Source organism: Salvia miltiorrhiza, chromosome 4 (assembly GCF_028751815.1).
Source record: "Salvia miltiorrhiza cultivar Shanhuang (shh) chromosome 4, IMPLAD_Smil_shh, whole genome shotgun sequence".
NCBI lineage: Eukaryota > Viridiplantae > Streptophyta > Magnoliopsida > Lamiales > Lamiaceae > Salvia > Salvia miltiorrhiza.
The window spans coordinates 40991511-41018449 of NC_080390.1; the positions used below are offsets into that span (position 1 = coordinate 40991511).

At 40.6% G+C, this 26939-nt stretch overlaps 1 long non-coding RNA gene and 1 other non-coding gene across 2 annotated transcripts; both read right to left on the bottom strand.

Moving 5' to 3' along the window:
• Positions 1-6204: 6204 nt before the first annotated feature.
• Positions 6205-6311, bottom strand: LOC131024023 (small nucleolar RNA R71). Its single transcript, XR_009101619.1, has one exon. It is a non-coding gene; the product is annotated as a small nucleolar RNA R71 (small nucleolar RNA).
• Positions 6312-25431: 19120 nt separating this feature from the next.
• Positions 25432-25936, bottom strand: LOC131021681 (uncharacterized). Its single transcript, XR_009101031.1, has 2 exons — positions 25857-25936; positions 25432-25757 (listed from the first exon to the last, which is right to left on the bottom strand). It is a non-coding gene; the product is annotated as an uncharacterized LOC131021681 (long non-coding RNA).
• Positions 25937-26939: the final 1003 nt, after the last annotated feature.

Sequence of the window (26939 nt, forward strand, 5' to 3'; positions counted from 1 at the left end):
ATATCCAGATAAGCTTGTTCTAATTGTGAGTATAATTGACAATCGTACTGATTGCTTAAGAGCTGATCAGTTGGACTGAATGCAGAAGGTGGTGGTTTAATTACTTAACAAAATCTTTCTTATTCGACTTTTCAACTTAATCAATATTCAGTTTAAGGTTAAATGCCTAAATCAGTTTTCTATGCAAATTATTCACTATCTTCATAATTCCTTGTCATGAAGCTGCAAGTCAGCCTAATATCAGTTGAGCCTTTAACCAACCAGTACTTCACTTTGTATCTCGGAAGTGACTCTTATTCAACTTACGCAGGTTGCAACCGTTGGATACCTGTCAGATTTCAATCAGTCTTACAACATGTTGCTTACTCTCTGATTCTCAAATTTTAGTGTGCATGAACTTGCACCTTAATTTTTGAACGTCCTTCTTCTACTCTAACACCAATCTTAAGCTGAAGGTGTGAGGTGTATTGAAGGTCATTTTCCAACTAATGAACGTATTGTTACAATAAGAACAATGGGTATAAAGTGTGCTCAATTATAGACTTAGGATATACAATTTGGTTGCCTAGAACAAAGGGAATGTATGTACTCAAAATCTGGAAGACATAAGCTTGTAATTCCATAGTTGACATTGTCGACCCTCTTATTCAGAAAGACGTTGTATTTTGGTGTATGAAAGCTTGAAGGCTTGACCGATTGGAGAATCAAATTGGCAGCGATTCTGGTAGTCATTCTGTTGAATACATTGGGGGTATATATATATAAGTTGAAGCTTGAATATTTCCATTGGAGATAAAGTCTTCAAACCTGCGGTTGTTGGCTTTGAAAATCTTTCTGTTTGACACAACGGACGACTGTGTCAGGATTTTGCATTTTCGTAAGCTGACGATGTAGACGTCTCTGTAAAATCCTTGTACTAAGTTTACATTCTTATGGAAAAGCAAGATATTTATTTAATGCCAAATATGTAGCATTAATAAATGTCTTTTATGCTTTGTCACGCTCATTTGACTCCATTTTTCCTTTTCCTGAATTTAGGAGTTATGTGGCAAATTGAAAGTTTTGTTGCTTTCGTAAACACAAAAATGTTGGATAGAATGATGGAACAATCAACCTTACATTACTGTATGAAAAACAGAAAAACAACATAAAATAAAAGTACGCATAATGGAATGATTTTTTACTACAATATTAATTAATTGCAGTTGTATGTTCACTATAAAAATCTCTTTTACAATGAAGATACATGAACCACTCAATATAATCCTTCTAATTGAGTGGTATTGATAGAAAAATAAATCTCTTCTAATCCTATCAAATATGCTAGCAACAACTAGACTTTAATGAAGCTAATCTATAAATGTCAAACATACAAACCTACCGATTAACCCTAACAAACGAGTCTCCCACTCAAAGATTGTTAGGCACACGGGTCTCCCACTCAATGTATGGTTTGAACTAGATGTCGTGTCAAATGTTTGAACATTAGCTTCGAGCTCCTGCACTTGTATTTGGCTTGAATGAATTGGTACCGATTGCAGTGAGCTTCGCCCCTATTTATAGATCCAAAATATGATTGGTGGGCAAGAAAAATGTGGCTAAGAACATGGGTGGTGGACGTGCCTTCTAGGTTTAACTTGGACCCAAAGTAGTCTTATTGGTTAAGCAAATTAACCAACATCCCTACTTTCATGGAAGACCAAGTCTCGCAAGCTTTAAATCTTCTCCTTCATTCTTTGTAGTATCTATAGGTATCATGACCAAGTCTAAATTAAATCTCCTCCTCCATTTTTTTAGATATCCGAAAATATAAAAATATATATTAATTCTCTTAAAAATATTTAATGAAGAAGATAAAATCAAGAATGTATTAAAAAATGAATAAATAATTATTAGAGTTAAAAATAACTCCAACACAAATTTTGATTGGGTGGCCACACCTTCAATTGGATGGCATCAGCTGATCTCCTAGTAGCTGACCTTGAAGACTACCTGGATGGTTAATTCGATCAGCTTACTTACCAAACTGATTTCTTGTAAACATAAAAAAGCACGGTCCCTAACATATGAGCTGCAATCTACAATATAGAGCTTTGGCATATCATCATCAGTTTTAGTGGTTTTGAAATCTAATCAAAACATCATAATTTTTTCAACACTAATATACGAATAAATCAATTTTAACACACAAATAATTATGCATTACATTGATTTATTCGTAGATTAGTATTGACTTATATTTCGTGAGATTGCTATCTGTAGATTTGAACTCGGGTGAGACATCCTGAAGGGGGTGAAAATTGGGATACGTTGAGAATGTTGCTTGTGTGTTACATTGATTTATTTGTCACTTTCATTTCTCACGAAGGATAGCAATTTCACAAAATCTAAAGATAACATTCTCATTGTATCCCAACACAGTAAAATTAATAACAAATTTATATAGGTTTGATCTTAATTTTAAAAAATAATGTTACAAAAATTATTGGACTAATAAAATGGCAGTAGCTTGAAGACCTGATCTCGTGTTGTTACGAACTATGCGAGTGTGGTTCATCAATCATATAAAATGATTTGGTACAATTGAGGAATAATCATACATCAACATCATTCCTTAAAGTTTCAACCACATTTCACTTTGTAAATGTATACTTTTACTTGTACGGACCGGTGCAATAAAAGTCATCCAATCGCATGCATTCATCGTGTGCGATTTAGAGGTGAATGAACCAATGCATCTACAAGAGAAATCGCAAATTAAATACTCCATCGTCTCTAAAAAAATATGCATAATTTATTATTTGGGGACATCTCCGAAAAAATATTCAATTTACATTTCTGCACATTACTTCATTCACAACAAAATAAGACCTTTAATCTCTTTCTACACTTTGTATTTATTTTCTGTGATTTTTTAGCAATACTTATTTTGGGAGCACATATTCCTTTTCTAATTGTTTATATCCTACATATTTTCAAAAAGTATCTACTCTAAATTCATGTGTTTAATTAACAATTTAATCAAATTCTTAACAAGTTTACTCGCTTTATAATATAGTACTAATTGACGAGTTCGATAATTTCACCCTTTAATTATGAGAAGGATGATTCACCTGTAGTGTGTTACTGAATCGAGAGAAAAAGATGAGAGCAGCTAAAGTGAGAGAGAAACTATCGTATTAGTGTTTGAATAGCATGTGTTTACAATGACCAACATATCTTCTATTTATAGACGCCTACGATAGGGGTAAACTAGTAATTACACAACTAATAGTGACCTCGATGGTTAGGAAGAATCTTCTAGATCGTTGTGAGTCAATTGTGCCTTCATTCTTTCCCAGCGCTGCGGGTGTCTGCCAACTCTGAAGCTTTCCTACTGACTATGTCATCTCTGCCCGAGTCTGGGTGTGGCCCCTTCCACACTTCATTCCAGATCAGACCCTCTAACTTGCTTCCCTCCTCTCGGGTTATATCAGCCCTGACGCCTATGGCGTTCAAATCCTCTCGAAATGGCCCCGAAGTTCCTGTCTCTCATGCTTTCCTCCGAAGACACTATTCTGGCTATTTTCCCTGACTTTGTTCTCAGCCTTGACGACTCCTGTGCTGTTCGATTTACCTTACGCATATTTTACTCCTCATCAGCTACTCCCACCCCAGTCTAATTAAGTGTTCTCGTTGTTTACGCTCAATCAGCTCTTCCCTTACTCCTCTTTGTTGTCAGCGCTGCCCTTTTCCCTCTATCGGGCATTAAATGCTCGTCTGTTGGGTGGACCCCGGCCCGTCTAATCACATTTCCCTTTTTCAGAAAATGAGCCTCTTCAGTTGCAACCCCCGTTTGAAAATGCCACGTATCATCCTTGGATTGGACCAGTGGAACCCTGATTTATGCTTAAATTGCTCTATTTTCAAGGGTTTGTATGTGCGTATTTTAAGATAATCTTCTGGAAATTGGTGCGTTTTATGGTGTATTATATGCTTTGCAGGAGATTTAGGTTTTCGAGATGAAGAGAGCAAATTTTGGAGAGTTCGGGCTAAGAATCTCGTTTTTATGCATATTTTGGCGCGTCAGAGTAGTGAATCCCCGCGTCAGAAAAGCGAAGCTCCAGTGCAGCGAAATCAAGAAGCCAGAGCAGAGGAACCGACATCTCCAGAGCAGAGAAGCGCCAGCATCAGAGAAGTAAAGCCCAGCGCTCAATAGTCAGAGAAGTGAAAAGTCAGAGAAATCAATCTCCATAGTAGCGAAGTCATCACCAGAGGAGTCAATAGTCTGAGCAGCCAAGTGAGAGTCAGAGGAGAGAAATAAGTCAGAGCAGAGAAATCAGCCATTTCTCTGGCGCGACCCGTTTCTCTGACGATAGCCATTTCTCTGGCGCGACCCGTTTATCTGGCGACATCTGTTTCCCTGACGACAGCCGTTCCTCTGGCGAGAGCTGCGAATTCGGCAAGAGTAGGAGTGTTTTCCAGAGCGTGCATCCAGCTGGAGAGTTGCCTTATTTTACACGATTCTATTTCCTTTAGAGTTCTACTTTGCATGGCAACTTCCATGGTGATCGAAGGAAATCTGAAAACTATAAATAGGTCCTCTTTTGACCTATCTAGAGACCGGAGAGACTCGTTATTTCAGTTTTATAGCTTTAGAATATTATTGCTTTCCAGTTTTCAAGGCTTGGATCAAGATTTAAGATTCAAGCTGCTACAATCATTCTTATTCGGTTTTTATACAATTTAGTTTTTATAATTGCTTTCTTCTTAATCATGTTTATGTTTTATTTCAGTATGTCTGGCTAGTTTCGTTTAGTTGATTCTAGGGTTTGTAAATAGTTGATCAAATTTATGTGATTTATTTGTTAATACCTTTGTGCCTTCCAGTTTATGATTCATAATTCCTGGTGCTTGATTTCTTGTGAATTATCTGATCAATAGTTTGCATGTTTAGCTATTCGGTTTGAGACCTAGCGGAGATAACTGTTTAGCGGATTCAGGGATGTATGATATGATTTTAACCTTGAGACCTAGTGGAGATAGGTGGATCATAGGGAGCTATTCTTAGGAGCTATTGGGAGTTAGTAGATTTTCTTGAGACCTAACGGAGATAGATAATTTACTAATCTACGATCGTTGCTGCTCTAGCGAGAGTGATTGATTAATTAAGTGATCTCTCATCATAACTGGATTAAACTGGTACATAGGATTAATAGATTAATTTCGTAGATTTAATTAATGAATTTACTACCCTAGGATCAGTTATCTTTTATATTTGATTCTTCTACGTGCTTTTATTTACTACTATTTGAGTTTAGTGTTTATCAAACCTTCCTACTTTCGTTTGCCAGAATATTACTAGAGTTTAGTTAGGATTACTTAGAGTGATTCGTTATAATAGTCCATGTGGATACGATACTCGGTTATTTATTATTTGCTACAATTGCCTGTGTTAGTTGCAGTTTTTGTTGCTAAGAAATTAGTGATCAACTTTTTGGCGCCGTTGCCAGGGACTGTTTAGAATTGACTTTAATATTTCTGACTAGACTTAAGCATTATTTCAGGCGTTATAAGTTTTTTTTTTATTTTTTTTAGTTTTAAAATTTATGTTTCTGATTTTTGTTTGTTGTCTCAGGCGTGTATGATCACGAGATCCAAAGGAAATGAACATCTTGTACCTTTGAACTTGGAAATCGAAAAGCAGTATAAAAGAGACAACCGCGAAAAGAAGAAGCAAGCAATGGCAGAGCAACAGAATAACATGGACCTTGAACTCTTGTGCGAGCCGTGACAAACCTTCAGAGACAGCTAGATGAAGAGATAGAGAAGAACAGGCGCAACCGGGCTCCTCCACCAGAGCCACCACTGAATCACATGTATCAGCCTCGGGTTGATCAATTTCAAGGAGGCAGATGGGGACCAACTGTGCAGGCTACCATATTCGAGTTGAAACCGGGATTGATAAACATGGTGCAAGCTGAACAGTTTAGTGGAATGGCTTCTGAAAACCCGCATGCTCACATCACTCAGTTTTTAGATATTTGCGACACTATTAAGCAGAATGGAGTGCCACCAGATGCCATCAGAATGAAGATGTTTGGATTCGCTCTCAGGGACAGAGCGAAAGAGTGGTTCAAAAATTTGGACAGAGGTGCTATTACTGGATGGGAGGATTTGTGTAGAGCTTTCCTGGCAAAATACTTTCCTGCTTCTAAAGCTCAGAAAATCATTGCAGAGATTTCTCACTTTTCCCAGCTAGGAGATGAGACCATTCATGATGCCTGGGAAAGATTTCGTGAGCTGCTCAGGAACTGCCCACAACATGGTTTTACAGAGGATCAACAAATCATTCACTTTTATAACGGTTTGACTGGTCTGACAAAAAAGTATGGTGGATGCTACTGGAGGTGGATGTCTTCTCCATAGAAATACAAAGGAGGCTTATCGTGTGATAGAAGAGATGGCCTCCAACAGTTATCAATGGCCGAATGACAGAAATTCTACGAGAAGAATTGCAGCTGTAAACGAGGAGAGAGATGATTTTAAGGAGAAATACGAAGCTCTTCAAAAGCAGTATGAGAGAGAGAAAAGCACTGCTAGCCAAAATCCCTCAGCAGCCGATTTTATCCGATGTAGCACAGTTTGAAGATGCTAATTTTGTCCAGCGGCAGTACCAATTCCATAGGCCAAACTATCAGGGACATCAGGGCGGAAATCCACCGTATCATCCAAATAATAGGAATCATCCAAATTTTTCCTATTCAAATCCCAACAATGCTTTGCAGCCTCCACCTGGATTTTCTGTGTCTAGCGGAGGAGTTATAAATGAACCAAAGAAGGGATCAATGGAGGATATGATGCAGCAGGTGTTAACAGAAGTGTCTAGCATGAAGACAACTGTTAATACAAGGATGACTAATTTGGAATCTCAAGTGGGCAATATTGGGAATAATTTTTCAGCACTGTCAAAGCAAGTGCAGATTTTGGAGACTCAAGTTGGGCAGATTGCCAACCAAGCAGCTGCGCAACACACGCCAGGAAAATTCCCTAGCAACACTGAGGTCAATCCTAAAAATCAGTGTAATGCAATTCATTTGAGAAGCGGGACTCAGTATCGGAATCATCCAGAGCAGCGGGATCATACAGAGCAGCGGGACGGCAAGAATGGAAAGGAAAAAAATGTAGAGATTATGGAGAAGGATGACCTGGAAACGATTGTGTGCGATTCGCCGCCTACTTCTAAGGTATCGTTGAATACCTCTGCTGTTAAGAAGCCTATTCCTACTCCTACGTTTCCCAGGCCAGAGTACAAGCCTGTAGCACCTTTCCCGAATCGCTTGGCAAAGCCGAAGATGGATGAGAAGTTAGCCAAGTTCATGGAAATGTTTTCAAAGCTTCATATCAACATCCATTTACTTGATGCTTTGAGAGATATGCCAGGCTATGCCAAGTTCCTCAAGGATGCAGTCTCCAACAAGAGGAAGTTGGGGAAATATGAGATGATTAATCTTTCCGAGGAATGCAGTGCAGTGCTACAAAGGAAGCTACCATTGAAGCAGAAGGATCCTGGCAGCTTTACTATCGCTTGTGTGATTGGAGGGCAGAACTTCTCCCGCGTTCTTTGTGACTTAGTGGCAAGCATCAATCTGACGCCTCTCTCTATTTTCAACCGGTTGGAGATTGGAGAAATCAAGCCTACCTCTATTGCTTTGCAGATGGCAGATCGTTCCCTAACTTATCCCAAGGGAGTTGTGGAGGATGTTCTAGTGCAGGTGGAGCAGTTTATTTTTCCTGCAGATTTCGTAGTCTTGGACATGCCGGAGGACAAGAATACTCCATTGATCTTAGGACGTCCGTTTCTAGCTACGGGCCGTGCGTTGATAGATGTGCAAGAGGGAGATCTGACTTTTCGCGTCAATGATGAAAAGATGACGTTGTCCATTTATGAGGCGATGAAGAAGCCAGCTTAGCCACAAATCGAGGATTGCAATTCAATTGAGTCTGTAGTGGATTTTCCTGCAGCCGTGGAGGATCCTTTGGAGGAGTGCATCACACAGTCATTATACCCTTATTCCAATCTAGACGAAGCGTGTGATGAGATCTTAGATTATATTGCAGAGCTGGAGGCCGTAGAGAGACATCCCATCGATCTTGTGCCTTACATGGATATTCACAAACCTGTTGATGGGGGAAGCAAGTCGGTGGAAAAAGAAAAAGAAGAAGAATTCCCTGCGCCATCTGAATCATCCAGAGCAGCGGGATCATCCAAAGCTGCAGCCGCACCCAAACTTGAGCTGAAATCGCTTCCTGAGCACTTGAGGTATCAATTTTTGGGTGACAATGAAACTTTTCCTGTTATTGTATCTGCCTATTTATCTCCGTTGGAGTTGGAGAAGTTGATGCGAGTTTTAAGGAAATACAAGTCTGCTATAGGATGGTCTATTTCTGACATCAAAGGAATTAGTCCTTCTATTTGCATGCATCGTATTTTATTGGAGTAGGAATACAAGCCTAAGGTGCAGCCGCAGCGACGTTTGAATCCGGCGATGCAAGAAGTTGTGAGAAAGGAGGTGCTCAAGTGGTTGGATGCAGGAATCATTTATGCCATCTCTGATAGTGAGTGGGTGAGCCCAACGCCAGTTGTCTCTAATAAGGGAGGCATGACTGTGGTAAAAGATGAAAGAGATGAGCTCACAGCTACAAAACTAGTCACAGGATGGCGCGTGTGCATTGATTATCGAGCTTTGAATGCAGCCACACGTAAGGATCACTTTCCTTTGCCATTTATTGATCAGATGCTTAACCGTTTGGCAGGATATGAGTACTACTGTTTCTTGGATGGGTACTCGGGCTACAATCAAATTATGATAGCCCCGGAGGATCAGCATAAGACCGCTTTTACTTGTCCCTACGGCATCTTTGCTTTTAGGAGGATTTCTTTTGGTCTTTGCAATGCCCCTGCCATTTTCCAACGCTGCATGATGGCGATTTTCCATGGTTTGATTGAGAACATTATGGAGGTATTTATGGATGACTTTTCTGTTTTTGGCTCCTGCTTTGATAATTGTTTGGACAATCTTGCTCAAGTGTTGCAGCGTTGTGAGGAGACGGCACTCGTGCTCAATTGGGAAAAGTGCCACTTCATGGTTCGTGAGGGCATTGTTTTGGGGCATAAGGTCTCTGCCAAAGGTTTGGAGGTGGATCGTGCTAAGATCGTGGCCATTGAAAAGTTGCCACCGCCTACTTCTGTGAAATTTGTGCGGAGCTTTCTTGGGCATGCAGGATTTTATAGGCGCTTCATCAAAGACTTCTCCAAGCTGTCCAAGCCACTTTGTGCTTTACTAGAGAAGGATGTGAAGTTTGTCTTCACTGATGAATGCCGCGTCTCCTTTGAGAAGTTGAAAGCCGCGCTGATTTCTACGCCAGTGTTGATTACGCCGGATTGGAGTGCCCCGTTTGAGTTGATGTGCGATGCTAGCGATTGGGCCGTGGGAGCTGTGTTGGGACAAAAGAGAGATAAGTTATTCAAGGTAATTTACTACACTAGTAAAACTTTGGATTCTGCTCAGATGAATTACACACGGAGAAGGAGCTGCTAGCTGTGGTGTATGCTTTTGATAAGTTCCGTTCTTATTTGATTGGAACTCGTTCAATTGTCTACACTGATCACGCCGCCATCCGCTACTTGTTCACAAAGAAGGACTCCAAGCCCCGCTTGATTCGATGGATCCTGTTACTTCAAGAGTTTGATATGGAGATTCGTGATCGAAAGGGGTGTGAGAATGTGGTAGCCGACCACTTGTCTCGTTTGGAGAAGCCGATCGAGGGAGATAATCCAAAGATGGCCATCAATGAGTTTTTCCCCGATGAGCAGATATGGGCTGTGTTATTTAAGGATCCTTGGTATGCGGATTATGTCAATTACTTGGTTATTGGAGCTATTCCCGAGGGGATGTCGTACTATCAAAAGAAATAGTTCCTCCATGATGTCAAGTTCTATTATTGGGAGGATCCGTACTTGTACCGGAGGTGCGCCGATGGTTTTATTCGGCGATGTGTTAGGGAGCATGAATGGTCAAAGATCATTGAGGAGTGTCATAACTCACCTAGTGGAGGCCACTTTGCTGCCAACCGCACTGCCATGAAGATAAACCATAGTGGATTTTATTGGCCTTCAATTTTCGCAGACTGCCATGCTTTTGTGAAGTCTTGTGATCGATGCCAGCGCATGGGCAACATTACAAAGAGGGATGAAATGCCACAAAACATCATTATAGAGGTGGAGCTGTTTGATGTTTGGAGAATTGACTTCATGGGTCCTTTCCCTCCTTCTTGCGGTTTTTCCTACATATTGCTTGCTGTGGAGTATGTGTCTCGATGGGTGGAGGCGATCCCAACTGCCACCAATGATTCCAAGGTAGTCATTAAATTCTTGCAAAAGAATATTTTGACTCGGTTCGGAGCATCGAGAGCGTTGCTTAGTGATGGGGGGTCGCACTTCAACAATAAATTGCTAGCAAGCGTTTTGGCAAAGTATGGAGTAAAGCACAAGGTGACAACTCCATATCATCCTCAAGCTAATGGGCAGGCGGAATTGGCTAATCGAGAGATCAAACAAATTTTGGAGAAAAGTGTGGCCAACAAGAAGGATTGGGCGAAGCACCTAGATGATGCTCTTTGGGCGTATCGCACTGCCTACAAAACTCCGATTGGTATGTCTCCCTATCAACTTGTCTTCGGCAAGTCATGTCATTTACCTGTTGAGATTGAGCACAAGGCATATTGGGCGACAAGGAGAATCAATTTGGAGTTCAAGGAGGCTAGTCATACAAGGCGTGATTTATTGACGGAGTTAGATGAATGGAGGAATGGGGCCTATGAGAGTTCCCGCATCTACAAAGAGAGGGCCAAGAAATTCCATGATTTGAGCATCCGCACCAAGGAAATCAAGCCAGGAGATGAGGTACTTTTATACAATTCGAAATTACGTTTGTTTCCTGGCAAGCTGCAATCAAGATGGACAGGGCTATATGTGGTGCATAAGAGCAATTGGAATGGGACGTATGAGTTGTTTGCCGCTGATGGCACTACCTTCACTGTCAATGGTCATCGTCTCAAACCATACTTCAAGTCAAACGTGGATCGTGGTCTTGAAGTTGTCAAATTCAATGACCCATGAGTTTGAAGTACCGTCAAGCTATAGACGTTAATTTTAGCACTTGTTGGGAGGTAACCCAACCGTTTTTGTTTTGTTTTTCTTTCTTTCAGTTTTGTTTTGTTTCTTTTTGTTTTGTTGTTTTGTTTGGGTTTAGCTCTGGCGAAAGTAACTCTGCACTGGAAGGCAACTTTTCTTTGGCGAAGGCCATTTCTCTGGGAAGAGCCATTCCTCTGGCACTTATGATTCCTCTGGCACTTATGTTTTCTCTGGCGAATATGATTCCTCTGGCACTTATGATTCCTCTGGCACTTATGTTTCCTCTGGCGAATATGATTCCTCTGGCACTTATGATTCCTCTGGCGCTTAACTCTGCTCTGCGCCGCCAATCTCTACTCTGCTCAAGGTCACAAACCTCACTTTTAGCCGCCTCTCACGATGGTTCAGCTTTTCATTGCCGATAATCAGGGACGTTTTCTACACTCTTCGTATTTCTTTTTTGCCCTGAGGACATTGCATGCTTTAAGTGTGGGGAGGTGTTTTGTTGCTTATATTTTTCAAAAATTGGGTGAGATCAATCTTTCTACGCTTAGTTTTTGGTCTCGAATCTTGCTAATTTTTATGAATTTGTGGAAGAAAAGATGGTTTTCATTGTGCATTTCGGGTTTGTGTTTGTTTGGTGGTTATTCTTATTTTACTTTTAATATATGTTTCTTGATTGTGCAAAGAATTATGAGTTTTGTTGCAACACTTTGGTAAGTTAGTAAAACGTGATTTATCCGGTAGATGCTAGAAGGAGTGTTGTCATTGTGATTGCCTACGATCATATCTTATCTGTGAAAATTGAAAAATGAAAAAGTTGGACGAATTGCCAACTCTGAAAATGCCAGCGCTGAAACATCTGGCTTGTTCTAAAAAAGTGGCAGCTCTGAGTCTATGCTCCTCTAGTCTAACTATGAGCATGGAAAACCAAGTGAAAAGACTTTGGATTACATCCAAATGGTTTTATTTCATGAATTATGGCTCAACTGTCGAATATTTTAAGCACAAAAAGTGTGAAAAAATGGTGATATTGATTATAAAGGCGATCACATTAGGGAATTCACTTCTAGCAGAGAACTGGGTCTGATCGAATTACTTGCATTACTCTTTTGTTGCTTCTTAAACTCTGAGTTACTTGCATGATCGAGAGATGTGTGTTGATGGTAAAGTTTTGAATTGACTTTGTGAATGTTTGGATGGAAATTAACATTGTTGAAATCAATCTCTTCCTAGGATTCATATGGATTTTGCTTGAAGACAAGCAAAAGGCTAAGTGTGGCGGAGTTGATTTATGCTTAAATTGCTCTATTTTCAAGGGTTTGTATGTGCGTATTTTAAGATAATCTTCTGGAAATTGGTGCGTTTTATGGTGTATTATATGCTTTGTAGGAGATTTAGGTTTTCGAGATGAAGAGAGCAAATTTTGGAGAGTTCGGGCTAAGAATCTCGTTTTTATGCATATTTTGGCGCGTCAGAGTAGTGAATCCCCGCGTCAAAAAAGCGAAGCTCCAGTACAGCGAAATCAAGAAGCCAGAGCAGAGGAACCGACATCTCCAGAGCAGAGAAGCGCCAGCATCAGAGAAGTAAAGCCCAGCGCTCAATAGTCAGAGAAGTGAAAAGTCAGAGAAATCAATCTCCATAGTAGCGAAGTCATCACCAGAGGAGTCAATAGTCTGAGCAGCCAAGTGAGAGTCCGAGCAGAGAAATAAGTCAGAGCAGAGAAATCAGCCATTTCTCTGGCGCGACCCATTTCTCTGACGATAGCCATTTCTCTGGCGCAACCCGTTTCTCTGGCGACATCCGTTTCCCTGACGACAGCCGTTCCTCTGGTGAGAGCTGTGAATTCGACAAGAGTAGGAGTGTTTTCCAGAGCGTGCATCCAGCTGGAGAGTTGCCTTATTTTATACGATTCTATTTCCTTTATAGTTCTACTTTGCATGGCAACTTCCATGGTGATCGAAGGAAATCTGAAAACTATAAATAGGTCCTCTTTTGACCTATCTAGAGACCGGAGAGACTCGTTATTTCAGTTTTATAGCTTTAGAATATTATTGCTTTCCAATTTTCAAGGCTTGGATCAAGATTTAAGATTCAAGCTGCTACAATCATTCTTATTCGGTTTTTATACAATTTAGTTTTTATAATTGCTTTCTTCTTAATCATGTTTATGTTTTATTTCAGTATGTCTGGCTAGTTTCGTTTAGCTGATTTTAGGGTTTGTAAATAGTTGATCGAATTTATGTGATTTATGTGTTAATACCTTTGTGCCTTCCAGTTTATGATTCATAATTCCTGGTGCTTGATTTCTTGTGAATTATCTGATCAATAGTTTGCATGTTTAGCTATTCGGTTTGAGACCTAGCGGAGATAACTGTTTAGCGGATTCAGGGATGTATGATATGATTTTAACCTTGAGACCTAGCGGAGATAGGTGGATCATAGGGAGCTATTCTTAGGAGCTATTGGGAGTTAGTAGATTTTCTTGAGACCTAACGGAGATAGATAATTTACTAATCTACGATCGTTGCTAATCTAGCGAGAGTGATTGATTAATTAAGTGATCTCTCATCATAACTGGATTAAACTGGTACATAGGATTAATAGATTAATTTCGTAGATTTAATTAATGAATTTACTACCGTAGGATCAGTTGTCTTTTATATTTGATTCTTCTACGTGCTTTTATTTACTACTATTTGAGTTTAGTGTTTATCAAACCTTCCTACTTTCGTTTGCCTGAATATTACTAGAGTTTAGTTAGGATTACTTAGAGTGATTCGTTATAATAGTCCATGTGGATACGATACTCGGTTACTTATTATTTGCTACAATTGCCTGTGTTAGTTGCAGTTTTTGTTGCTAAGAAATTAGTGATCAAACCCTCGTGCTCCGCGCAGCCCTCAACGTATAAAAGGCCCTCCGTCCTCCCCATTTTTCACTTTCGGCATCTTCAATTTTTATCCACAGTTTCTGGCCGTCGTATGCTCCCGCCGTTCGCCCAATGATTCCTTGACGTCTACCGAACCCTGCTTACTCCTTTCACATTCCCGCGACCGAACTTAGGTACTATTTCTGTTCTCATCTCCTTGGGTTGTGTGTCTGTAAAAAACCTCTATCGTCCCTTCTATTTGTAGAAAAGTTGTAAGTAGAATCATCGTATAAACCGTAGAGATGTCTTCCTACTTGTCCCCTCTTCGATTATGACTGTGAAAGAAATGAAAAAGCTGGAAAAAGCCTTACGGGGACCTATCCCTGGCTTGACCTTCCGCCTCCCTGATAATAAATCTCTTGAAGGTCCTTCTAACTTACGGGAGAACAACATCGCTCTTTCGGAGCAGCAGGTGGCAGCAGGGCTGCGCTTACCCCCCACCCCATTTCCTCATAGAGGTTTATAACTGCTTCTGTATCCCCTTCTACCAACTCGCCCCTTTAGCTCTGCGAAGAGCCTTATTTTTCCATATCTTAATGAGACATCCTGGTTGTCAAGACACGGCAGAGCTGTTCTGTCAGACCCAGATCCTCAAGAAAACCAACACCCATTACAGCTTCTCCACCAACAAAAAATATAAAATCACCTTTATGAGTAAGCTGCCCTCCACAGATAAATTTTTTGTAAATAAGTATTGTATAGTTTCCACCGATAAGGGGACCTGGCGCACCTTTGCTGAGGCCACTAATGTGATATGGCACCCAGAGAGGCATACCCAGCCGCTCCGCTCTCTACCCCCTCCCTCTGACCAGAACTTAGCCATTTTTTATTAGCTTAACACCTTTTACTCTTCTCAGCCATTCCCTTCCTGGTGCTTAGTAGAAAATAACTCAGCGTTGGCGGCAAACGGGCTATTTTCCCGTTTCCCCAATTCAAGAATAGGTATTTTTTGTTTTTTGTTTTTTTCGTATGCGTGTTGATAAGACATGTTCGATGTTAATTCGCCACTTATTTATTTTAGAGATGGATTGGATGGCGGATTGCGAGGGCCTTCTCCCAGCCCCGGCAACCAAGCACGAGACCAGGGCTGAAACTCCCAGGGATGACACTCCTCAAGCCGATCTTTTTTACGCTGACACATCCAAGACGGTCAGCGACATTCACGAGTTCGGGGGCCCGACAGAGATCCCCCCCTCCATTGGCATTCCCTTGACTGAGGGCGTCTCCTTAGTTCTAATTTCCTACACGTCCTTCCACCTCGGCTCACGCCGCACTAGTCCCGTCCTGGAGTAGGTTACCACCATTTCCACCGCCCATACAAGATTTCGGGATGATGATGAGGATGAGGATGAGCAAGTTGATGAGGGCATAGAGATCCTTGACGTGGAATCGGTGTCTACTCTCCGCCCCGGGGCTGCCAAGACCGCCCCAAAGAGGAAGAAAAGAGACCATGCTAGGGAGAAAGTAAAAGCCCTGACTTGCAAAAGGAGGGCGATTCGCCTAAGCAAGTCTGCAGCCCAAGAGCCAGAGCTGCCAAGAGGTGGTGCCGAAGACCGGACTACCCTGTTGATCAGTCCCGTCTCCACCATGGAGGGGCGGGAATACTACGAACAAATGTTAACCCGAGTTCACCCGGATGATCGGGCCATCGCTCGTGAGTTCTCCGGCAAGGCGCTGGCGAAATCGCTGAGCCGCGCTTACATGAAGGTACACTTCTCCCTTCTTTGGTGTCTTTGTGTCCTGCCTCTTATTTCTTTACTACCCCTCTGTGAATCCATAAAAAGAGGCCTAAAAGGCAGAGGCTTTGCGCCAGGTGAAACTTTTCGATGAAGTGGAGAGGAACTTGGATGAGGCCAGATCTGCCCTGGTCCTTAAGGAGAAAGAGGCCTCCCAAGCAGCTTCTTGCCTCAGCGAAGCAGATGTAAAGCTGGCCCGTGCTCAGACCAGGCTAGCAGAACTGGAAGTTGAGAGGAACTCCTTGGAGGCTGCCTTCAAGAGGCCAAGCAGGAGACTCACGAACTGGGCTATATATTCAAGAAACACTATTCCAAGGAGTACGATGAGTCCAAGAGGCGGTGGAGGGAGGCCCGCATTAGAGCCCACCGAGAGGGGTATATCTTCGGGGCTCGCGACCAGTGATTGGAGATTTTCCTGTCGCCCCAGGGCCACCAATTTCTCAAGCTCCTTTTTGAGGGGACAATGGATGCGTTTTACAAGACTCCTGACTTCTTGCAGAGGTTTGTCCTCGCCATGGCCCATATGATAATGGAGATCGGCCGCAAATGGGCGGAGATGTCTGGAGCTACTGCTGAACAGGTGGCAAAGCTGGATCTGAAGGGCCTTGATGAGGTCACTAGATAACAACGCTCTAGGCACGAAGCTGAACATAGACCCCAATGCTCCCGCCAGCCCTGAGTGGTGGTATCCAGCACTGGACTGTGCCCTTCAGCAATTTACTGTGGGGCTCTGCTCTGAAGATGTCTCCACTAAGCCTGTTTTTTCCATCCATTTTCTTGAGATCCTTCTAGAATTTGTGCAGGATCTTTCTGGGGGCCGAGCGGTGTTGGATTTGTATACTAAAAGCAAGAACGTTTTACGCTTGTATACAATAATTCCTGTGTTCAATATTTTATCTCCTATCTGATTGTGTTCATGATTGCATATGTATGTCCTTTATCTCTATATAAGTAGATTATATAGTGATTAACAGATCACAGAGGTCATATAATTGGAATAAACTTAAGAGATATAAATAGATCACAGACGAGATGACTCTAGGACGAGTCGTTGGTCTAGGCTGCAGTATAGATGGAAATAGTTTGTCTTGACTATTTGTCTATACTGGTACGTCATAACGTATTGATAGGATCACAGTGAGATGTATTCTTCTATCTGACATAAATGAAGAATCAAGATCTCGGTGACTTAATAAAATCTTAATACTAATAAGATTTCAGATATATATGTTGATTCGTGTATCACTTTGATTTACTATGGGTGAGAGTTATATATTAACTCGAGTACTCTGTATCTTGGGTGATAGCGGTCAATATATGATATTTGGTTATCTGTATTAGTACCCGTATCCGGTATAGGATAATGACATCCCCTTAAGGAGCTCAATAAGGTTTATTGCGTTAAACCCTGCAGGTTGATTAAGTTCAGGCGCAATAATAAGGTTTGAGTGGTACTGCTTAAGGATTACAAAGAGATTAATTAATTTAAGCTGTCATAGCTTTAATTAATTAATGGATGTCAGATATTTTAAATACGGAGATTTAATAAGTCTAAATACAAGCCCCGACTCATCATCGGTAATAAAGGGGTAAGTTAGTATTGATTCTCTAGTGGAATGAATTAATACTTATGAATTAATTGTGATATGAGCTGATCATAAGAATTAATTCATTAGAGCCCCATCTTTATTCCTTGTATCTGATCCCTGGATTGGCCCAAAGTCTTCTGAGCCCAGTAGGAGTGAATTTTTGCCCCTTCTAGTTATGGGAGCCCTAGGATTGTGTTTTGTCTATAAATACAACTATCTGCTCTCAGAATAAGACACACAAAAATTAGGGTTTTTAGAGAGAGCAGTAGGGGGCGCTGACTTTGAGGTGGCCGAATTCTCCTTGGGAATTCTCATAGTTCGTTGTCCATTCAACGTTGGGAATTGAGCGGGATACAATTCAGAAGGTCAGGACTGGAGTCATTTGATTCAGCCATCGACAGCCTCTGCGTCCAATTCACAAGTAAGTGATTCTAACTCTAATGTGCAGCACTTAAATTCATAGGAGCATGTTAGGAATTAATCGTTGTATGGTGAATTAAGATATCCGAGAAATGATCCACGTGGGGCTAAATCCTTCAAACAGCACCCCGGTCTTTCGCTGAGTTTGGGCTATACCCCCATAACCCCTGTCCTCCGATTTGGCCAGCCCTCTTATTTCCCAAAAAGAGGTCCTTCAAGAGCTAGCCAAGTTATACAAAGACGAGGCCAGCTTCACACATTCTTTGGTCGGGGACTTGTCCAAAGATCCGGACCCTTTTCCCGATGTTCATGCTTCCAGGTCTTTGCCTATCTTTAATGAAGGTCCCTTCTCTGCCTCTGCCGGCCCTGGTCCCTCTGGCTTTGCTCCTGCTTCAGTTCATCCGCAGCCCGAGGCTTCTCCTCCATAGATAGGCTAGGATGTATATGTATTTTCTTTCTAGATTATATGTTTAGATGATCTCTTTTGACTCTGTATATGTGCGAACTTTTTATCCCATATGAATTACTTATCTCTTTTGCTGTTTTCAATTTATTATTTCGATGAGCTGGTTATTGTTGATAAGTCAATTTCATCACTCCATTTTTTCTATCGTTTTCCCACTTTGAACAAGTATTCATGTTAAACCAGCTTTTGAGAACTTAAACTTATATGCTATTGCATAGGTCTGACTTCCTTGGTACCCGCGCTAGGCCAACTCTGGGAGCTCGGACTTGGGCGATCTTCAAAATTTTGACCCTTCTAAATGCCCACGCTAAACCAGCTCTGGGAGCTCGGACTTAGGCGACACTTGAAATCCTGACCCTTCTTGATGCCCGAGCTAAGCCAGCTCTGGGAGCTCAGACTTAGGCGACATTTGAAATCCTGACCCTTCTGGGTGCCCGAGCTAAGCCAACTCTGAGGGCTCGAACTTAGGTGACATTTGAAATTTCCCCTCACTTTATGCCCGCGCTACGGCAGCTCTGGGAGCTCGCGCTTAGGCGACTTCTATGTCCTATGTGTTTGCGGTACTACCAGCATTAGGATCTGGTGTAGACAGCTGCCCGCGCTAAGCCAGCTCTGGGAGCTCGAACTTAGGCGACATTTTAAAATTTCTCCCCCCCACTTAATGCCCGCGCTAAGGCAACTCTGGGAGCTCGCGCTTAGGCGACTTCTATGTCCTATGTGCTTGCGCTACTACCAACATTAGGATCCGATGTAGGCAGTTACCCGCGCTAAGACAGCTCTGGGAGCTCGAACTTAGGCGACATTCTAAAATTTTAAATTTTTTATCCCCAAAAAATAGGACATGTATCGCAGTGTAGTGGGCATATGCGGGGTATACACCCCTACGCCCCCAGTGTCGTGCGCGTACTTTAGAAGTCAAGCACGATTGTTTGTCAGCCCTGTAATTCTTGATTAGTTAAAGATAAATAATGCCGTAAAAATGAGAAATACTGTCAGACACGGGTAATTACCCTAAAATCAAGAATCTCATTTTATTAAAGAAACTTGGTCCCAAACCTCATTAAAACCCATGTGGGGAAAAAGAGTATTTGGTCTATAAAGATAAATGCCACTTGTGAGTCTTTCAAGTATAGAATTCATTTAGAGTGTTGACGTTCCAAGGCCGAGTGAGAGGCCTCCCTTCACTGTCTGATAAATGATATGCTCTACCACCTAGTACCTCTATTACCACAAAAAGGCCTTCCCAATTAGGATCAAATTTCTTGGCTTGATGCAGGGCATCCGTCCGCTTCAGTACTAAATCTCCCTTGTTAAACTTCCCGACCGCCACTTTTTTATCAAACCCTGCCTTGACGATGCTTTTATATTTGGGTAAATATCATAAAAACCCCTGAAATATACCCACTTTATCAAAAATACCCTGAAACTTTCAAAATATTCTCTAAACCCTCAAACTATCAGATTTTTATCAAATATATCCCGCATTTATTTTCCGATCACCAAAAACGTGATGTGGCTCGCCGGATGTCACAATGTAATTTATATTTAGTTTTTTTAAAATGCAATGACAAAAATGACGTCATTTCGAACCATATTATTTAAAAAAATTCACTCTGAAATTTAAAATTGACTCCTATCGTGTTTGAAATTCATGCTAATAACCTAGAATTAGGGATAAACGCGGTAGAATATGGTACGAAACGAAGTCGTTTTTTTCATGTCATTTAAACAAAATATAATATAAATTACATTGTGGCATCCGGCGAGCCACATCACGTTTTTGGTAACCAAAAAATAAATGCATGATATATTTGATAAAAACCTGATAGTTTGAGGGTTTAGAGAACATTTCGAAAGTTTCGGGGTATTTTTGATAAAATGGGTATAGTTCAGGGGTTTTCATGATATTTACCCTTTATATTTTGAGCCCTGAGGACAGCTGCATCTCTGCTCAATTTATAAAATCCAGGTCTAAGTGTCGGAGCTCATCATTCTGTATGGGGTCATAATGTAAGACCATGTATGATGCCAGGCGTACTTCAGCTGGTATTACATCGTTGGAACCATATACAAGTGTGAATGGTGCTTCCCCCGTAGCTGTTTTTGGACTTGTACGATGAGCCCAAAAGACCCCATCTAGTTCTTCCGCCCATCTGTCCTTACTATTTTCCAGCCGTTTTTTCAGCCCTTCACATATTGTGCGATTAGTAAGTTCTACTTGCCCTTTAGCTTGTGGGTGGGCTACGGATACAAAGCGCTGCACAATGTCCATTCTGTGACAAAAATCCTCTATCCGTTTTCCCGTGAACTATTTCTCATTGTCAGAGACGAGTACTCTCGGTGACCCATATCTACAGTAAATGTTGCGCCATAGAAATCTCTCGATGGTGCACTCGTCGACTTTTGTCACCGCTTCTGCTTCCACCCATTTAGAAAAGTAATCTATGGCCACTATCAAGAAACATTTTTTGCTCGGGGCTGTAGGGAGTTTTCCTACAATATCAATTCCCCACTTGTCAAAAAGGCAAGTGGCATACATGGTTCCCATAATCTCTCCCAGGACATTGATGCACGAGGCATATTTCTGACAAGTCTCACATTTTTTGACAAACTGTTTAGCGTCTTCCACCATTGTAGGCCAGTAAAATCCAGCCCTGACTATCTTTCTCATCAAATCTTTGTACCCGGCGTGATTCCCGCAGCAACCCTGGTGAATTTCCTTGAGAGCGAACTGCACTTTTTTCGGAGACAGACATTTCAACAAAGGATGAGTGAAGGACCTCTTGTACAACTGACCATTGATAACATACTACAGACATTTCACGTGGTTGTGGGTTCGATTCCCACAGACGGCGCCAGTTGATGAGTTTGATAATTTCACCCTTTAATTATGAGGAGGATGATTCACCTGTAGTGTGTTACCGAATCGAGAGAAAAAGACGAGATCAGCTAAAGCGAGAGAGAAACTATCGTATTAGTGTTTGAATAGCATGTATTTACAATGACCAACATGTCTTCTATTTATAGACGCCTACGATAGGGGTAAACTAGTAATTACACAGCTGATAGTAACCCCGGTGGTTAAGAAGAATCTTCTAGGTCGTTGTGAGTCAATTGTGCCTTCATTCTTTCCCAGCGTTGTGGGCTTCTGCCAGCTCTGAAGCTTTCCTACTGACTATGTCATCTCTGCCCGAGTCTGGGTGTTGCCCCTTCCGTACTTCATTCCAGATCTGACCATCTAACTTGCTTCCCTCCTCTCGGGTTATATCAGCCCTGACACCTATGGAATTCAAATCCTCTCGAAACGGCCCCGAAGTTCCTGCCTCTCATGCATTCTTCCGAAGACACTATGCAGGCTATTTTCCCTGCCTTTGTTTCCAGCGCTGACGACTACTGTGCTGTTCGGTTTACCTTACGCATATTTTACTCCTCATCACTAATAATGAGCCATTAAGAGTAAATGATCTATCATTATTTTTTTTTAAAATTGTTATTATATATAAAAAAGACACTCACACACCAATCTTTTAAGTAACTCGACTTCTTGATGATTAAAAAAAATAGGTCGAATTTCATTAGTATACCATTTTTTTTTGGTAATTTAGACATGAAACGATATACTAATAATTTCGGTATACCGTAAAATATGGTATATCAAATTTTGGTACAATACCGCACTATTGGTACGACATCGACATGAAAAAGTACATACCAAATTTTTCGATATACCGCTCTTGGTACACCGAAGAGTTTGGTACGACAACGGTATGAAAAATTGCATACCATAATTTACGATATAGTATACGGTATGGCATACCCAAAAAAATTCGGCATACCATGCCGGTCCACCCCTAGATATAGCAAGTACATTATGACTTATGAAGATAATAAAAGGATTTTAAAGGATAACCACGGCCCATAATTGATTTACATGCATTTTTTCACTCTTATGCCGCGTTATTCTTTAGTCATTTGGGTGATTTATTTGAGTTGGTGAGTTGTCTATTGTTTAAATTGCATATTTTTATAGAATAGACTACTCGTCTATGTTCGTGCTGTTTTTACAGGTTTTGGACTAGAATTAGCTAATTTTGATGATATTGAAAAGAAGTACATGAAGAGACGAGTCCATAGGCGCAAACAGAGGTCAAATCGGACACCGTACAAGGGAGAACGAGCATCGGAAAGTTCGCGGGTCGGAGGACACGCGGCGCATACGGAACGCACGCATCGGAGGTCGCGCGGTCCGGGCATGCGGTCGCATGCCATGGCCGCGCGACGTGACAGCAATTTCTGGATGACCGTGCGAGCTGGAGGCGCGGCCGCGCGAGAAGCTGAATTTTCGCCCAATTTTCGAATTTTTATCTGTTTTTGCTATTTTTGGGTATTTTGAGTTCTACAAGACCTAGGGCATATAAATACTCCCCACAAACATATTGAAGAGACCTTTTATCACCTTTTGTCATATTCTCTATCTTTTGGAGCTGTGAGAGACAGAGAACGGAGCCAGAGCAAGAACTGAAGATTCTCGATTTCACTATGATTTTTATTGTTGAATGTTTTCCTATTTTATTGAGACTTTGATTCTAGTTCATATGTCTATGTGTGGCTAGAATCCATTTTTCCCAGGGTTTAGGGAGTAAACATGATTTGAATTTCTGACTGTTTGATTCAATCAATCGAGATTGTTATTCCGTTTTATGTTCTTGTTTGTTTTATTGCTTGATCACCAATTTAGCATAATCATAGGTTTTAATTTGATATCGAGAGATGATAATTATTACCTGAACTAAGAACATAGAACACGTTTATTTTAATTCTAAAGGGAATTGATATTTGTGAGGGCGTTAATCCTAGGAGCTTTTAGGAGTTGCATGTTAGAAGTGTGATCCGGACACGGTAGCCTTGCATGTAATCAACGGTTTGTATGCCTTGAGAGTGAGTATAGACTAGTTTTGAGATTGCCTTAGGAATCATCTTGATGATTGAATTGAACTTCTTAGTTATGAGAATCTGTTGAAACCTTTGCCATCAGAAATTCTTCTCATATCTGTTTCTCTGTTTCGCAGCTTGATTTATTTGTTCTGTTATTTATTTATTTAGTTTTAAAAACAAAACTCTTAATTTCGATTATCCAGATAGAGGATTAGGATCTAGGATAGGAATTGATATTAATTAGTCTCTGTGGAATACGACCTTGCTTGCAACTGTACACAGTTGCACCCTTGCACTTGCGGTATGCTAAGAAATTAGCGAACAATAATTCTCGGATAAGATTCTTTATTTATTTTCACATACTTCAATTTTCAAATATATCATGGGTCTCGGTCTCTCGAACCAGATTCTTTATTTATTGTCTCGTATTTTAATTTCATATACATCTTTATATTTCTACGGCTTGTTTGTTAGGGACAGTCATGGTGTATAATATATTTATGATATCCTAATATTAGTATTTATTTTTAAATATAAGACTTTTTATAAATCAAGTGTCCAATTAATATATATTATACATATCTTTGGAATTTTGTATACCAACTTCTAGATGGAATACGTAATACAAAGAATATCATTTATTATGTAGTCAATGTAAGTAGGACACTAATTGATGAGTAATGCACCCGCAGGACGATTTTCAGGTTAATTTAAGAGTTTTGGACTTTACTTTGATTGTTGTAGGCATAGTCACGTGCTCAGTCCGTGCATGTAACTTGAAACTCTTAAAATGAGCCGAGAATTGTCCTGCAGGTGCATTACTTATTAATTAGCATCCTTCTTTTGCAAGCCCAAAAATTATAATTTCTAAATTAATGTAAGTTATTTTCCTAAAAGAACCCTCTAACTCCTAATATCTTCCTATTTTAATAGGATTTCATTATATAGTCGGAATATATCCACATTTTTACACGTAATATCAAACACAAAATGCACAAATAAATTCATGAGGTATCCGCCAGTTTTAGGATAATATGTCAAGATTTTTGTTTTAAAAAAAATGAGATCTGCGTAAGAGCGTTAGATTTTCACAATCAACGAGATTGGGTTTGAGAGATGAGTGTTATATATATCTTATCTTGTGAGTTGTGATCATGAATTCGAGTCTTATGGATAAATGAATTCATCATATTATAATAGTTTGTACTTTAATACTCGATAATAAGTGGGTTCCAGTTTAAAATAGAAAATAAAAAAGTATGCCCTTGTAATCCGCACAATTTCACTTAGAAGCCGAGCTTATAAGCTGCTTAGGAGCTTATAAGTTCATTCAAAGTGTCTGACAAAATAAGCTTATAAATAGCTTATAAACTGTAAAAATAAGTTCTATGAATTATAAGCTCCCTAAAAGATAAATTTATATGATTATATCTACTCTAACTTTGTAATGACCCGACTTTTTATTAAGGATTATATACTTTTAATTACTGATTTAAGGATTGATTATGGTAATTAGGGTTCAGCATCCATTAATAAAATACGAACTTATATGAATTTGATAAACGAACTTATATGAATTTGATAATTTATATATGTGATGATTTATTTTTTTATTTTCAATAGATGATGCACTCAAAACATATTTTGAGTCCATTAATTTATTGTGGACATTTTAACACTGAAGTGTTAAATATGAATCTTTTATCGATTGTTTACTTAAGCCCATGAGTAATTTAAATTATGTTAGAAGCAAGCTCAAATGGATTTTATGCTTCAATAAGAATTAGGCTTATATGTCTTAATGTATTTAAATGAGTTTGGAACCATATAATTAATATATTAATTTCTTAGATATTTTAATGATTAAATTTGAATAATCCTAAGCATGCTGAATCCTAAGCATGCTGAAGAATTTACTACGCATGCTGAAGAAATTCTTCAGTCATACAAAGCTAGCTGAAGTGTTCATACTTGTCAGCTGAAGAAGTCCACGATCCTCATCCATCCAAGCCACCCCATTTTTCTTTTATAACCTACACCATTCTTCACCCAAACCTCACCACTTCACCATTTCTAAATTCTGCAGTCTCAATTTCACACAGCAAGTTAAGGTAATAGAATGAGGATATTCATCTCTTTCAATTTATTTTTTTCACAACTGACGTTTCTAATCTTAGTGATAAACAAAATCTGCAGAAATAAATATCTTCCACCACACCTATTCAAGGTATTCCCCTTTTATCCAATATATCAGAGAACCACCAAACGAGAATGATCCAAAAGAAAAATTTACATGTATTAACGTATGAACTGAAATTTACAGTATTTGATTTTTGCTCAAATCCTATGTGCTAAGTGTTCGACTGAATTTGAGGCTTGAAACCTTTGAAGGGGGGGCTGACCCTGCTGTGTGTGTGAGTCGAGATCAGAGGGAGGCGGCAGCCTCGGTGGCTCGCCGTCTCTGGCGATGGCGAGACGGCGGCGGAGCCGCGGTGGTTCCGTTCTGCCAAGAGAGAAAGAGAGGAAGGATTTCAGTTTTTAATTTAAAAAAAAAGGGGAAAAGATGAGGGAAGAAAAAGGAGAATAGGGAGATGGGGTATACCTGGTTGTCGGCGGTCGACGGCTCCTGGCCGTGAGCCACCGGCGAGGACGACGGAGGCAGCAGCGGCGGCGCACCGTTTTGACGGCGGCGTGCGTCCTGTTCCGACAGATCGAGGAAAGAGAGGGAGAGGGTCAGGGCGTGTAGAGAGATAAATAGAAGAGAAGGAAATGGAGATGGCGAGATGAGCGACGGCGCCGTGGTCTTGACGCGGCGGCGGATCTGCCGCGAGAATGAGGGAGCAGGCGGCGGCCCGGCGATGGCGGCGCACCGCGGTGGTGGTGTCTGCTGCGCTTGGGTCCAGCGGCCGAGAGAGAGGTGAGCGATTGAGGGATCAGCCGAGATAGAGAGATAGAGGCGAGAGGGTGAGAGAGGACGAGAGTTCAGGGGAGGAGAGAGAGGCAGCAGCCGCGCCGCTCGCCGGCGGCGGCGGTGGCGGCCGCGTTGAACGGCAGGCGGACAGAGGGAGTCCGAGAAAGAGAGATGAGAGGGTGAGTGTTGGCTGAATGTGTGTGTTTGAGTGTGTTTAGTGTGTGTTTTATTTAGGTTTAGAATTAAAAGTGGGCTTTGGGCTTTTATTTAAATTGTTGGGCTTGTTGTTGGGCCGAGACTTGGGCCAATTTTATTACTTGTTGTTGGGCCGAGACTTGGGCCAATTTTATTACTTGCTGTTGGGCCGAGACTTGGGCCGATTTTAATAAGTGTGTGGGCCCTTATTTAATTAACAGATGGGCTTCGATTTAAATGTTTGGGCTCGGCCCTTTACAAATAAAAGCCGATGGGCTTATTTCACTTAAAAGTTTTGGGCCTATTTTAATTTAAATATTTGGGCTCTTGGTTAATAAAAAAATTGAATGGATCTAATTTATCTAATTAATTTGGGCTTATATCTATTTAAATTATTTGAGCTCTTAATTATTAATTTAAATTGAGCTTGATTAATTTAATTATATATTGACCTTTAAATTAATTATTTAAATGGAGTTCTTTTATTTCAAGTATTTTTACAAATGGACTTTAAAATAAAATATTTTGAGTTAAATTCTTATTTAAATTAATTCTTTTCAAATGACTTATTAATATGGA